This window comes from Malaclemys terrapin, chromosome 5 (genome assembly GCF_027887155.1).
Source record: "Malaclemys terrapin pileata isolate rMalTer1 chromosome 5, rMalTer1.hap1, whole genome shotgun sequence".
Classification (NCBI taxonomy): Eukaryota; Metazoa; Chordata; order Testudines; family Emydidae; genus Malaclemys; species Malaclemys terrapin.
Genome location: NC_071509.1, coordinates 23,692,764 through 23,705,248, shown reverse-complemented (window position 1 = coordinate 23,705,248; position 12,485 = coordinate 23,692,764). Strand labels below are relative to the sequence as shown.

At 41.7% G+C, this 12,485-nt stretch overlaps 1 protein-coding gene across 4 annotated transcripts in view; it reads right to left on the bottom strand.

Moving 5' to 3' along the window:
• AFAP1 (actin filament associated protein 1) overlaps nt 1-12,485 on the bottom strand; it is a 177,056-nt gene that overhangs the window by 107,652 nt on the left and 56,919 nt on the right. The gene's annotated exons all lie outside the window — the stretch shown is intronic.

The window sequence follows — 12,485 nt, the reverse complement described above, 5'->3', positions numbered from 1 at the left end:
GATAGCCAAGGTGGAAGAAACCGTATATTGGTCCAACGGCTTGAAAAGCAGTGCAACAATGCATTGTGAAAGGCCCGACAGGGCATGATAGAAATCATGGCTATCCACTGCAGCTAAAGAAGCCTTCAGTTGGGACAGCCTTTGTGCCACTGGGCCAAACTTCAGCAGCCGAGAGAATTGGATTATCCCAGTGCAACAACTCTCCCCCCATTTTAATCAACCTCTCACACACATCATTCATGCACATCTCCATAAAAAGAGATAGCATGAAAACATCATATTCAAACCAATGGACTACGCCAGAATACAGGAATTCTGGATGAGCCTGGAAATTAACCCAAATCTTTTGAGTCTTGTTCCAATGCCTTAATCAAAAGACAATCCCTTACTATAGAAGGAAGAATAATTGCAGATATACACAGTAGATCTACAGCTCATGGGTGTGGAATGAAGGTCTGGAACCAGTGTCTGTCCATGTCTACCAGTGACCATCACACCTGTTGCAGGAGCTGTCAGGAAGGAAGGTGTTGTAGGACACAGTTTCTCCACCATCAGAGGAGAGTGGAAGGGAGCTGAATGTAACCAGGATGCTGTTAACTTTATCATGGACTCCACAAAGACTGGTTTGACAGCAATTTGTTCCTCTGGACACTATGGGCGTCCCACACAGTTACAGCTTGATAAGAGGCAGCTGCTTTCCCAACCACTCCATTATAGCTTCCCAATTCATTGACTACTTGAACACTGGCCTTTTACAAAGCAGGAGCTAGGGAAGGAGGAAGGAAACAGCAACAAGGAGGAGATCTAACTCCTGCCTCATTTACCTATGACACTATCACCATCCTCCATGTCATCAACCAGCTTAGGGGTATGAGGTCTGATGTGCACCCATTTATTACAGCTAATGGCAGTAGCGACTCTAATACACAAACCTCACAAACCTGCCAGAGTGCAGAAGCAGAAACCACCCACCGGGAGTCCTCTAATTCCTTCCTCATGGAGGGCCCTCTAATGTCATAAGATAAAGTAAGAAAGGAAGCAAACCATAAGTAAAGGATGAAGCCTTAAGGATGAAGGACTTCCGTATCTGGAAAATTGGTTGAAACTATAGTAAAGAACAGAATTATCTAACACACAGATGAACATGATATATTGGAGAAAAGAGTCAACACAGCTTTTGTAAAGGGAAATCATGCCTCACCAAGATATTAGAATTCTTTGAGGGGGTCAACTAGCATGTGAACAAGTGTGAACTAGTTAACACAGTGTACTTGGAATTTCAGAAAGCCTTTGACAAGATCCTTTACCCAACCTATTAAGCAAAAAGAACAGGAGTACTTGTGGCATCTTAGAGACTAACAAATTTATTAGAGCATAAGCTTAAAAAAAAAATTTCCTCTTACTTAATTGGCCTCTCAGAGTTGGTAAGACAACTCCCACCTGTTCATGCTCTCTGTATGTGTGTATATATATATATCCTCAATATATGTTCCACTCTATATGCATCCGAAGAAGTGGGCAGTAGCCCACGAAAGCTTATGCTCTAATAAATTTGTTAGTCTATAAGGTGCCACAAGTACTCCTGTTCTTTTTGCGGATACAGACTAACATGGCTGCTACTCTGAAACCTGCTATTAAGCAAAGTAAGCAGTCATAGGATAAGACAGAGATCATCTTATGGATCAGTAACTGGTTACAAGATAGGAAACAAAGGGTAGAAATAAATGGTCAGTTTTTACAGTGGAGAGAGATAAATAGTGGGGTTCCCCAAGGATCTGTACTGGGACCATTTCTGTTTAACATATTCATAAATTATATGAAAAAGTAGTAAATATTGAGGTGGCAAAGTTTTTAGATGATACAAAATTACTCAAGATAGTTAAGTCCAAAGATGACTGCAAAGAGTTACAAAGGGATCTCACTAACCTGGGCAACAAAACAACAGATGAAATTAAATGTTGATAACTGCAAAGTAATACACATGGGCAAACATAATACCAACTAGACATACAAAATGATGGGGGTCTAAATTAGCTGTTGCCACCCAAGAAAGTGATCTTGGAGTCATCATGGATAGTTCTCTGAAAAAAAATCTACTCAATGTGCAGCAGCAGTCAAAAAGGCTAACAAATTTTAGGAACCATTAGGAAAGGGGTATATAATAAGGCAGAAAATATCATAATGCCACTATATGAATCTATTGTACACTCACACCTGCATGCAGTTCTGGATGCCCCATCTCAACAAAGATATATTAGAATTGGAAAAAGTACAGAGAAGGGCAACAAAGATTATTAGGATTATGGAACAATTTCCATATGAAGACAGAATAAAAAGACTGGGACTGCATATCTTACAGAAGCAACTAAGGGGAGCCAAGGATATCATAGAAGTCTATAAAATGATGAATGATGTGGAGGCAATGAATAAGGAACTATTATTTAGCCCTTCACATAATCAAAGACCCAGGTTCCCCCAATGAAATTAAAAGGCAGCAAATTTAAAAACAAACAAAAGGAAGTTCTTCACACAACACAGAGTCAAGCTGAAACTTATTACCAGGCCAAAAATATAACCGGGTTAAAAAAATAATTAGGTAAGTCCAGGGAAGATCGGTTCATCAATGGCTATTAGTAGGGTTGCCAACTCTCCAGGATGGACCTGGAATTTCCAGGAATTAAAGATTAATCTTTAATTAAAGATATCATGTGATGAAACTCCCAGGACTATGTCCAACCAAAACTGGCAACCCTAGCTATTAGCCAAGCTGGTCAGGGATACAACCCTATGCTCTGGGTGTCCCTAAACCTCTGACTGCCAGAAGCTGAGACTAGAGGACAGGGGATGGATCTTTTGATAATTGCCCTGTTTTGTTCATGCTCTCTGAAGCATCTGGCACCAACCATTGTCAGAAGACCGAATATTGGACTAGATCAGCAATCTTTCAGAAGTGGTGTGCCGAGTCTTCATTTATTCACTCTAATTTAAGGTTTTGCCTGCCAGTAATACATTTTAACGTTTTTAGAAGGGCTCCTTCTATAAGTCTATAATATATAACTAAACTATTGTTGTATGTAAAGTAAATAAGGTTTTTAAAATGTTTAAGAAGCTTCATTTAAAATTAAATTAAAACACAGAGCCCCCCCGGACCGGTGGCCAGGACCCAGGCAGTGTGAGTGTCACTGAAAATCAGCGCGCATGCTGCCTCTGGCATGTGTGCCATAGGTTGCCTACCCCTGGACTAGATGGACCATTGCTCTGACCCCGTATACCCATTTTTATGTTCTTATAACCATCCCGAGGATGAAGTGAAACACAGGTAAGATCCCTCAGCAGGTCACTTTATCCACAGAATAATATAGGTGAGCCCTGCTAGAAACTTTAGCAATGATTCCAAACCCGGAGCCACCCAGATTGTCACCCACTATCTTTCCAAGCAGCATGAAGAACAGCAGAGACAAAAGACACAGCCACTAAACACTCCTCCTGCCTCATACATATTTATGGTAATCTTTAATGAGCACCAGGGGATCATTATAGTTACAACCCACACATATTCCTCCTCTTTTTTCCCCTTCCACTTCAGGCTTCAAGGCACTGGCTTGTACAAACTTAGGTTTCCAAATAAATAATCAGAACTCCTACTGCTGCAGTCAAAGCATTAAGGCGATAAAACAAGAGGTGGGAAAGCAGATAAGGAATATCTGGGCAAGAAACAAGTTGCCAAAAATCCTGCTTACTCATCTACAGCTGGTGTTTGACTGACAGACTCACTGGAGTGTAATCCATTAGCACAGGGCAGATGGATAAGGCTTTATGCACGACCACAGATTTTAAAGAAAGTCTGCTTTTAAACAAGTTCATAAAATCAGAAAAATCAAAGAGCTAGTGATGAAGAATTAACATTATCATCAATTATTTAACATAATATTAATTGTATAAATTAAGCCAGTTATAACAATGTGCTGCACAAATAAGAAATGTCAGTAACTAAGAACAGAAACGTAAAGCATAATCCACATAAGTTTTTGAAGTTTTCCTCTAAAGATTTATTTTTCAAGCAAAAAAATGTTTTTTTCTCCCCAAAATATACTCTGAAAAGTCCAGACATATGGATCTCACTCCACCTTGCAGTCCAAACGAAATAGAAAGCCCAGCCCATGCTTATTTTTCAGTTCATTGTAGGAATTTTATTTCACTTTCCTTTCCAGATTCCACTATTCTTACCAATGAAGAAATCTGAGTTTCTTGCATTGCAGCGTCTCAGTTTATTTTGGTTCACATCATCTTGTCACCATGACGTTCCAAGTCTTGCTTCATAGCTCGTGCACTAACTCAGCTCCTGTGTTGCGTCAAACCCAGGGCCGGCTCCAGGCACCAGCGCAGCAAGCAGGTGCTTGGGGCGGCCAACGTTGAGGGGCGGCCCGTCCGGCACTTCGGCACCGGGAACCTCAGTCCCTCTTGGAGGGAAGGACAGGCCGCCAAATTTGCGGCTTTTTTTTCCCCCCCACCGCTTGGGGCCAGTCCTGGTCAAACCATAGAAGATAAGCAACTATTACAGTACCAGCAAACATGCTCAGGCAAGGAAGCCTCATATGCTACAAAAGGTTGACAGAAATTGTGTGATAGAAGACAAAAGCTCTGCCCAAGACTCCAGATCTCAGTAGCAGATGGTGGCCAGATACACAACAAAGACTCGAGGGTATGGGTAATGCATGTTGAATAAAAGAAATTAAAGCATACAATACACTAGGGTTACCATTCGTCCGGATTTACCCGGACATGTCCTCCTTTTTGTGCTAAAAATAGCGTCCGGGGGGAATTTGTAAAGCACTCACAATGTCCGGGATTTCCCCCCTCCCCCGGAGCGGCTGGGAGGGCTGCAGGAAAGTCCCAGGCTGGACTCCGGAGCAGCTGGAGAGGAGCTCCGCCCTGCATTCTGAGCAAGTGTCTCAGCACAAAGTGCAGCCCTCCCCTTTTGCAACTGGGAGCGGTTACTGCCATGCAGCGTAGCAAAACGGGAGCGAGAGCACTTTGTGCTGATACAAGGGCAGCTCTCCCCTGCAACCCGGTCCGGGCCAGGGACCGGGTTTTGTTGTGCAGGGCCAGGGACCGGGTTTTGTTGTGCTGGGGAGCGCAGCCACGTGTCCGGCTCGCACAGAGCCCAACACCCTGTTCTGAGCAGCAGGGTAAGGGGGGCAGGAGAAGGGGCAGGGAGGTTCTGGAGGGGGCAGTCAAGAAACGGGGGGGGGGGCTTTTTGGGGGGAGTGGAGAAAGTTTTGGGCAGTCAGGGTACAGGTAGGGGGTAGGGTCCTGGTGGGCAGTTGGGGGGGGGGTCTTAGGAGGGGGCAGTTAGGGGACAAGGAACAGGAAGTCTTAGGTAGGGGGTGGGGTTCTGGAGGGAAGTTAGGAGCAGGGGTCCCAGGAGGGGGCAGTCAGGGGACAAGGAGCGGGGGGGTAGGGGGCTGGGAGTTCTGGGGGGGAGCTGTCAGGGGGCAGGAGTGGGGAGAGGGATCGGAGCAGTCGGGACAGGGAGCAGAGGGGTTTAGATGGGTTGGGAGTTCTGGGGGGGGCTGTCAGGGGGTGGGGAGTCGTTGGATGGGGCGTGGGAGTCCCAGGGGTCTGTCTGGGGGTGGGGGTGTGGATAAAGGTTGGGGCAGTCAGGGGACAAGAGGCAGGGAGGCTTAGATAGTCCTGGGGGGCAGTTAGGGGCAGGGGTCCCAGGAGGGGGTAGTCAGGGGACAAGGAACGGGGGGAGGGTTGGGAGGTCAGGGGGGGCGGGAAGTGGGAGGGGCAGGGGCGGGGCTAGGGCGGGGCTTCTCCCGTCCTCTTTTTTGCTCGCTGAAATATGGTAACCCTACAATACACCCCATAAGCTCATATGAACCCTGCTTGAGGGCTGCCTGCTTATCTGTTTTTAGGTCAGGATGTCTTTAAAATGTGTTACTCAAAGCACAAAAATGTCAGAAAGCAAATTAACTAATTCAATTGAAACACAAACAAATGTAACAATGGAGGAAGACATACACAGAAGGCAACCATAGGATTTTTCAGTGTCATGTTTCTATTTTTGTACTAAGCAGTCTAATTCTTGTAACAATACCTCAATCACCAGTAGCTAACACTTAAAACCTCTTTTACATTCATAGGCATGAATATTTTAAGTAGATTATCTTCCATGCAAACTAGGAATATTTTGTATTATGTGAATTTGACATTAAAGCTTCTCTGAGTATTTGTCTAGTTTGTTACTAAACTAAATGATAAAACCATGATGATTTTCATGATGATTTCGTGGGACCATATCCAAAAGTCCTTCCACCCACTTTTGACCAAGAAAGAGTGAAACAAAAAAACAAGTTAGGACTTCAAGGTATGAACCATAGTTTCTATCAAGAACGGAAAAAGCCCTAGAAAATACATAGAGGAAAAAAATGAACGTGAAAGACTGATTAAATGTATAGATCTTTTCTATCTCCAGTTTCCTATCTTCTCTGATATTTGGCAAATCTTATGTTGCCTGGGCTGTCAAATATAGCTGTCAGTATAACAGAAATTTAAAGCAGAGCCTTTTAAAAAGTACATAAATCCCCAAGAGGTTTCAACAAGTCCTCCAAAACAGCAAAGTCTCAAACTATATCAACATTGCACACAAAAGAATGGTATGAAGGTTGCAAAGTTAAGCATTCAAAAGTTTGGAAATGCCTGAATTTAAAGTTGCCTGTGCAATCTTAATTTGTCCCACTTGTGCATTTGCAGTATGGTACTGTATTTAATTATATGAAATCCATACTTTATATAAACATATACTTTATTTTCCACGGGAACCCTGCCACACTCAGTGCACAGGATGATGCTGCTCACTTAATAAGCAGCTATTCCATATTTTGTTTTCTCCTCATTATTCAGCATGCAGCCCAGGCCTCATTTACTGCACACTATTCAAACCCTGCTCTAAAGACAGAATCAATTTTCTCATGGGTTTCTCTATGGCATTCATCACTACAGTATGTGAGTGCTTCACAAATACTAATGAATTTATTTTCACAATACTGTAAAATAGGAGGTATTATTATCCCCATTTTACAGATGGAGAATTGAGACAGAAAGATTAAGGTCAAAAGTTTCCATGAATTTTGGGTCTTTTAGATAGGTATGACACAGGGCATTTATGGTTTTACAGATCAAAACCAACATCTTAAAATCGACTCCAGAACCAAGACACAAGCAGTGCAGATCACAGAGAATTGGTTTAATGTACTTGCAGAAAAGATATGCCCAACTTAACAAGTGGGCCTCTGTGTTCTGCACCAGCTGCAGTGTCCTGGTGGATTTAAGACGTAGTCCCATGTAGCATGCACTGGAGTAGCCCAACACACACAGAGGGAACTCCTGGCAGCGGAGCAGGTTTCTGGGAAATGAAGCATTACTGGATGCAAGAACCCCCCTCCATAGCCATGTACAAGAAAGAATGGAGGCAGAACCACTAAGCAAAATCCCCAATAGTCTACACTCCTCCTACACTGCAGCTTGGAACAATTGCTCTGCACGTCCCCCCACCCACCCACTTCACTGTGCACAGTTCCTCCGGCATCCAGATCACATACTTGGAGTGAACCCCCAGAGAGAAGACTTGTCCCACAGGAGTAACCATGAGCCAGTTCCTAATTGACAACAAGAAGTTTGTGCATTTCTACAAAATTACCTATTTTAATTTGTATAAAGCAAGAAAGCAGTAACTGTGGTGCTGTTGATTTAAACTCCCACAGTTCCTTGTATTCCTACCATCCGTACAATTAACTTCCCCTAACCAGTTGTCTCTTGAGGTTTCTTTTTTCTCTCCTGCTTATGAACAGCATCACTGTGGGGTTTGGACAGTGCAAATTACCAAAATTTGCATTAAGATACATTTTACAATCTATGGGGAGAACGCAAAGGAAGTGAAATGAAGTATGTGCAGTAACTCAGAGCCCAGCTCCTCTTCTAAGACAGTCTGTGCTGGGTGCATACCACACGGCATTAAACTAAGACCAAATAGTTTAGAAAGCTTTACTTTGCAGTAGAGTAGGAGTAGGAACTCTGGCAGAATGGTTGTAGGGTCAGGTCTCTACGAGGTTTGGGTAAATCCCGACACCTAAAAATAAGTCCACATCAGATGTAATGTCTAGGCACAATGGCATAAACCAAGGATGGACCTTCATTATTAACATTGAATTCCCTGGGCCAAATCCTCAAGACCAAAGACTAAGCTCTAAAAATGTGCTTGCAATTGCAGCTATTTGCTCACACGCAAAAAACTGATGAACAGGTACATTTTGCAAGTGCATTTTTAGAAACCCATTAAAAATCTGGCCCCAAGGGTCTAAACTATATTTGAAATTTCCTAAAAAAATTAGGACAAATGACAGTTTTGAAAATGCATATTATATAGCGATTAGAAAAGAAGGTGAGACACTGGTGAAATCCGGGCTCCACTGATGTCAGTGGCAAATGATATTTTAGCAAATAAACTCATTTTAAGGGCTTTAAAATAAACAAGGAGGCTTTCTCACTTAAATACATATTCTCTTATATGACAAAAAGTCATTTGAGTATATGTAGACACTTAAGTGTTATTTACTCAGACCCCAAAAACTCCTAAGTTTTCAAATATCATCATCTTAACTGGAACTTGTACTTTCTGTAGAACATTTACATCTATGCTGAGCACAAGGGCCAAAACAGGCAATCCAAAAGATTGTATAGGAGAATCAATTGTCCAAAAATATGTGAAAAGTCCTACACAGTAATTCCTATGCCCAACTCTATCAAGACAGTAAACACTGTTACAGAGAGGTTATATTTCAAAAGAAAAAAGTGACTTCAGCATTTTGTGGCATATTGCATGCATGTAAGTGAAATATGAGACATGCTCTGAACCTGTTTTTCAGCTGGGTTCTCTACAGTACACTGAAGGCAGGATAGAGCATGCCAGCAGCTATTCTCAGAGAGAATTTAATAGACAACAGCTGCAGTTTTATCTGCAATATGCTTATATTCAGAACTTCAGCAGAAATCTGCACATGATTTTTCTGTCTGTTGGATTTTTATTATATTGCTTTAAGTTATAACAACATGTGGCTGGCTGAAGATCTATCCAATCAGGATTCTCCGCTTAACAAAAATTATAATATAGATCTTGAAAAATCATGTAAGTGCTATATTGCTTTAATTAGTCATATTTACAATGTTGTACTTAGGGGGAGAACCTGCAAACCTTTATGAAGCACAAATATGCACTGCTATATTGTGCGAACAAATCAAGCTTTAATTCACCAATGTTGAATACAATTTTAGTTTTTGGCTGTCAAAATGTTCTTGAAGAGTTCTGGTTTCCAGAGGGAAGAGTTAGCTGAAAAAAATGCACATCCTTGAAAATCTGTTTGAAAACATTTTCAAAATTACCTCAGCCTTCCTGAACATGAAGCTTCGACTATGGACTGGAAAAACAAAAACAAAAACAAAAAACCTACCCAACCAACCAACCCCCACTAAAATATTTTTATACATTATCTAGGCAGATCTAGTGTATAAATAGTCATCATATTCAATAGTGAACAAATAGTCATCAGAACTGCATAAAAAGTGTGTCCTCTTATCATAACTGTTAATTAAATGTGATGCTCCAGAACCTCACTTGGTGTAAATCTCCATACTTTCACTGATTTCAATGGCATTAACCTAATTCACACCAGATGAGAATCTGATCCACTATTTTAATGATATATAGATGTCATTTGAATTGAGCATCAAGAATGAAAAATTAAATCAAATTTGTCTAAATGCTAACACAAAAACACTAGACGCTAGTGGTAAAATCATCTTCCTCTCCTACTACTCCATCCACCTCTCCTCTCCTGGGTTCTTGTCTTTTACAATATCAGTTTCAAGCCCCATATTCTCCTCTACAAAATCCTACATAAAATCTGACCCAGTTGTTTTCGTTCCCCCCTGCTCCTCTTCCACTCCCTATATTGTATCAATTTCCTTTGCCTTATTATTCTCTAAGCTCCCTGCATTCTGTCATGCTGCCCCATATGTTTGGCAAGTCTTCCTTTTCTCTGCCCCCTTGAAATACCTCCTTAAACCCACTTCTTTCAGCACAATGATTTCACACTCTCTCTGCTCTAACAGTTGTGCCCTATCTGATCTTGCATCTGTTTTTCTTACCGACCTTTGGGTTAGATACTGCAAACCCTTTTCCAGTCCCTACTCACATAAATAGCTCCACTGACCTAAAAATCAAGCCAGGTTTGAAGAAAATCAGTGGTTTGTTATTTTAATTATTGACATTCAATATTTGATAATTTCACTCGTGGGCAAAAGGAGAAAAATACACAAAGAGCTGGATTTGTGTTCATCCCGCCAGAAGCAGAACAGGAGAGATATAAATCAGCTGTCAGGAAACAGTGACCTCATCATTTAATGTCCAGTAGTCTACTATAATTAAGGAAACTGACCTGCCCGTTGTGTCTGCTCCCTGCTTATTTAAAGTTGGTCCTTTCCAATTGTGCAAATTATTCTCCAGTGGTACAATGTTTCATAACACTGTAGAAATATGTCCAGAGATTCAGTGCTGCCAGAACTGACTTTGAAAATTATGCATGCAGCACTCCAACTAAGTGTCATTACTGTAAAAGAAACATCTATATGCTACAACACACAAGTCCGTATGTGGTATCCTCTGACTTTGTTACATACATTCACCATGCTGTACTCTCATGTAGGTTAACGTGATTCTGAATGCATTCACGAAGAGGGACACCAGTGGAGTCAATTTAGTATTTGTGAAAAGTGCTAGAATGACGGCCCTGGTGAAGGAGTCCTCTCCTCATCCACAGAATGATCACAGCACAGGCAGTGTGCAATTCCCACCACCTGCATGCCCCATCTTTGACCAATCTATTGGAGGTGTCTTCATGCTGATGCCATCCTTAGCTTCTTCTGAAACTGTCCACACGGCTGCCAACTGGGGTCAGTTGAGTTGATAGTTATTGTGAAGGTAAAAAAAAAATGACCTGGCCAGCTGCATTCTATGACTGGGAGGACTGCATGCAATTCCCCTTGTCTGTGTCACGCTTTTATCAGTGGTGGCCAGGCTATCTGCAGATTAACAAGATCCTCACCAGGAATCGTGCATGCCACCTGTCTAGTACCTTAAGTCGCTGGATCGTTTCCTGAATAACATGCTCAACAATATTTGACAAAAAGGTGCTGTGCATCACTGAACAATTCTTCCTATAATCCCAAAGTAACATTAAAGGGGCAGTACTGCCAAATACGCTTCCACCAAGATCTCAAATGCAAAAATCCCCACACCTTGCTGCTTTTTAAAGAAGTGGCTCAGTTTGTAACAGGTGAAGATTTTTTGTTCACATGTTTTGCTTGTCATGGACAAAAGAATCTCACTGAGGAAGCCTTGGATCTGTTGGTCTCAGAGTATTATCAGTGTGTCTACTTATATAAAAGCCATCCCATGGCATCATAACTAAAACAATACTTGTCATGTCCTCAGCAGTACACACATTAGCATGCACCAGCCTTCTGAAAACAGCCCCAGGAAGGACCCAGCTGGTTAGAGTCCTGATAGCAATCAGGACCCTGCTGGCTTAGCCAATCACTAGCCAAATTTATTACACAAAAGTAAGAGCTATCAATGGCAAACATTTGACTACTTCCCTCATCTCACCATCTGCTTCTTCTGCTGCTCACTTGAAAATTAATAAGGCTGTTATCTAAATCAGAAGCTAATGCTACATCTGTCTTCCTTAAAATTACAGATAATTACTAGACTGTGCACATAACTGCTCTTGCAATTAGCATGAGGGTTCAATAGCCTCTAATCTGACAGGACCATTTCCTTTCTTAAAGAAAAGGCTATAACGTTTCATCTGCAGTTGCAATCCCTGAATTAAATTGAATTGGTTCTTGAGATTCAATTTCCCCCCACACTTTGCCCACAGAACAACAACAAAAAAATCAACTGTACCAAAATTTAAATGTCTAATAAATGTGCCCCTTTCATACTTTTATAAAAAAAACCCTGAGGACTGCCACTGTGTGTATAAACGACATCTACAAGCCCAGCTCTTAGTGCCTGTTCTCACTCATGGCCAAATGAGATTGATTTTTGCCCTCTAAAGACTCATTCTTAACACTTTTCTATTTTCATCTGGCTTGAGCCAGAGCTAGATAGGCGTGACTGACTCGGCTTTTTGTTTTGTTTTGCACACACACACCCCACCCCCACAACGTGTCCCGATATTTTCTTTCCCTCATCTGGTCACCCTAGAGCTAGAGTAGGTAACGGGAAAGAGAAATCAAAGGTGTCTTAAAGAGCCCTAAAACTCCCTGATGTTAATATTTTCAAAGGATCCTAATTCTGTTTTCTTTAATCAGGTAAATCTACCAGAGGTCAAATATGATTTTTTCCCAAGTAAAGCCAT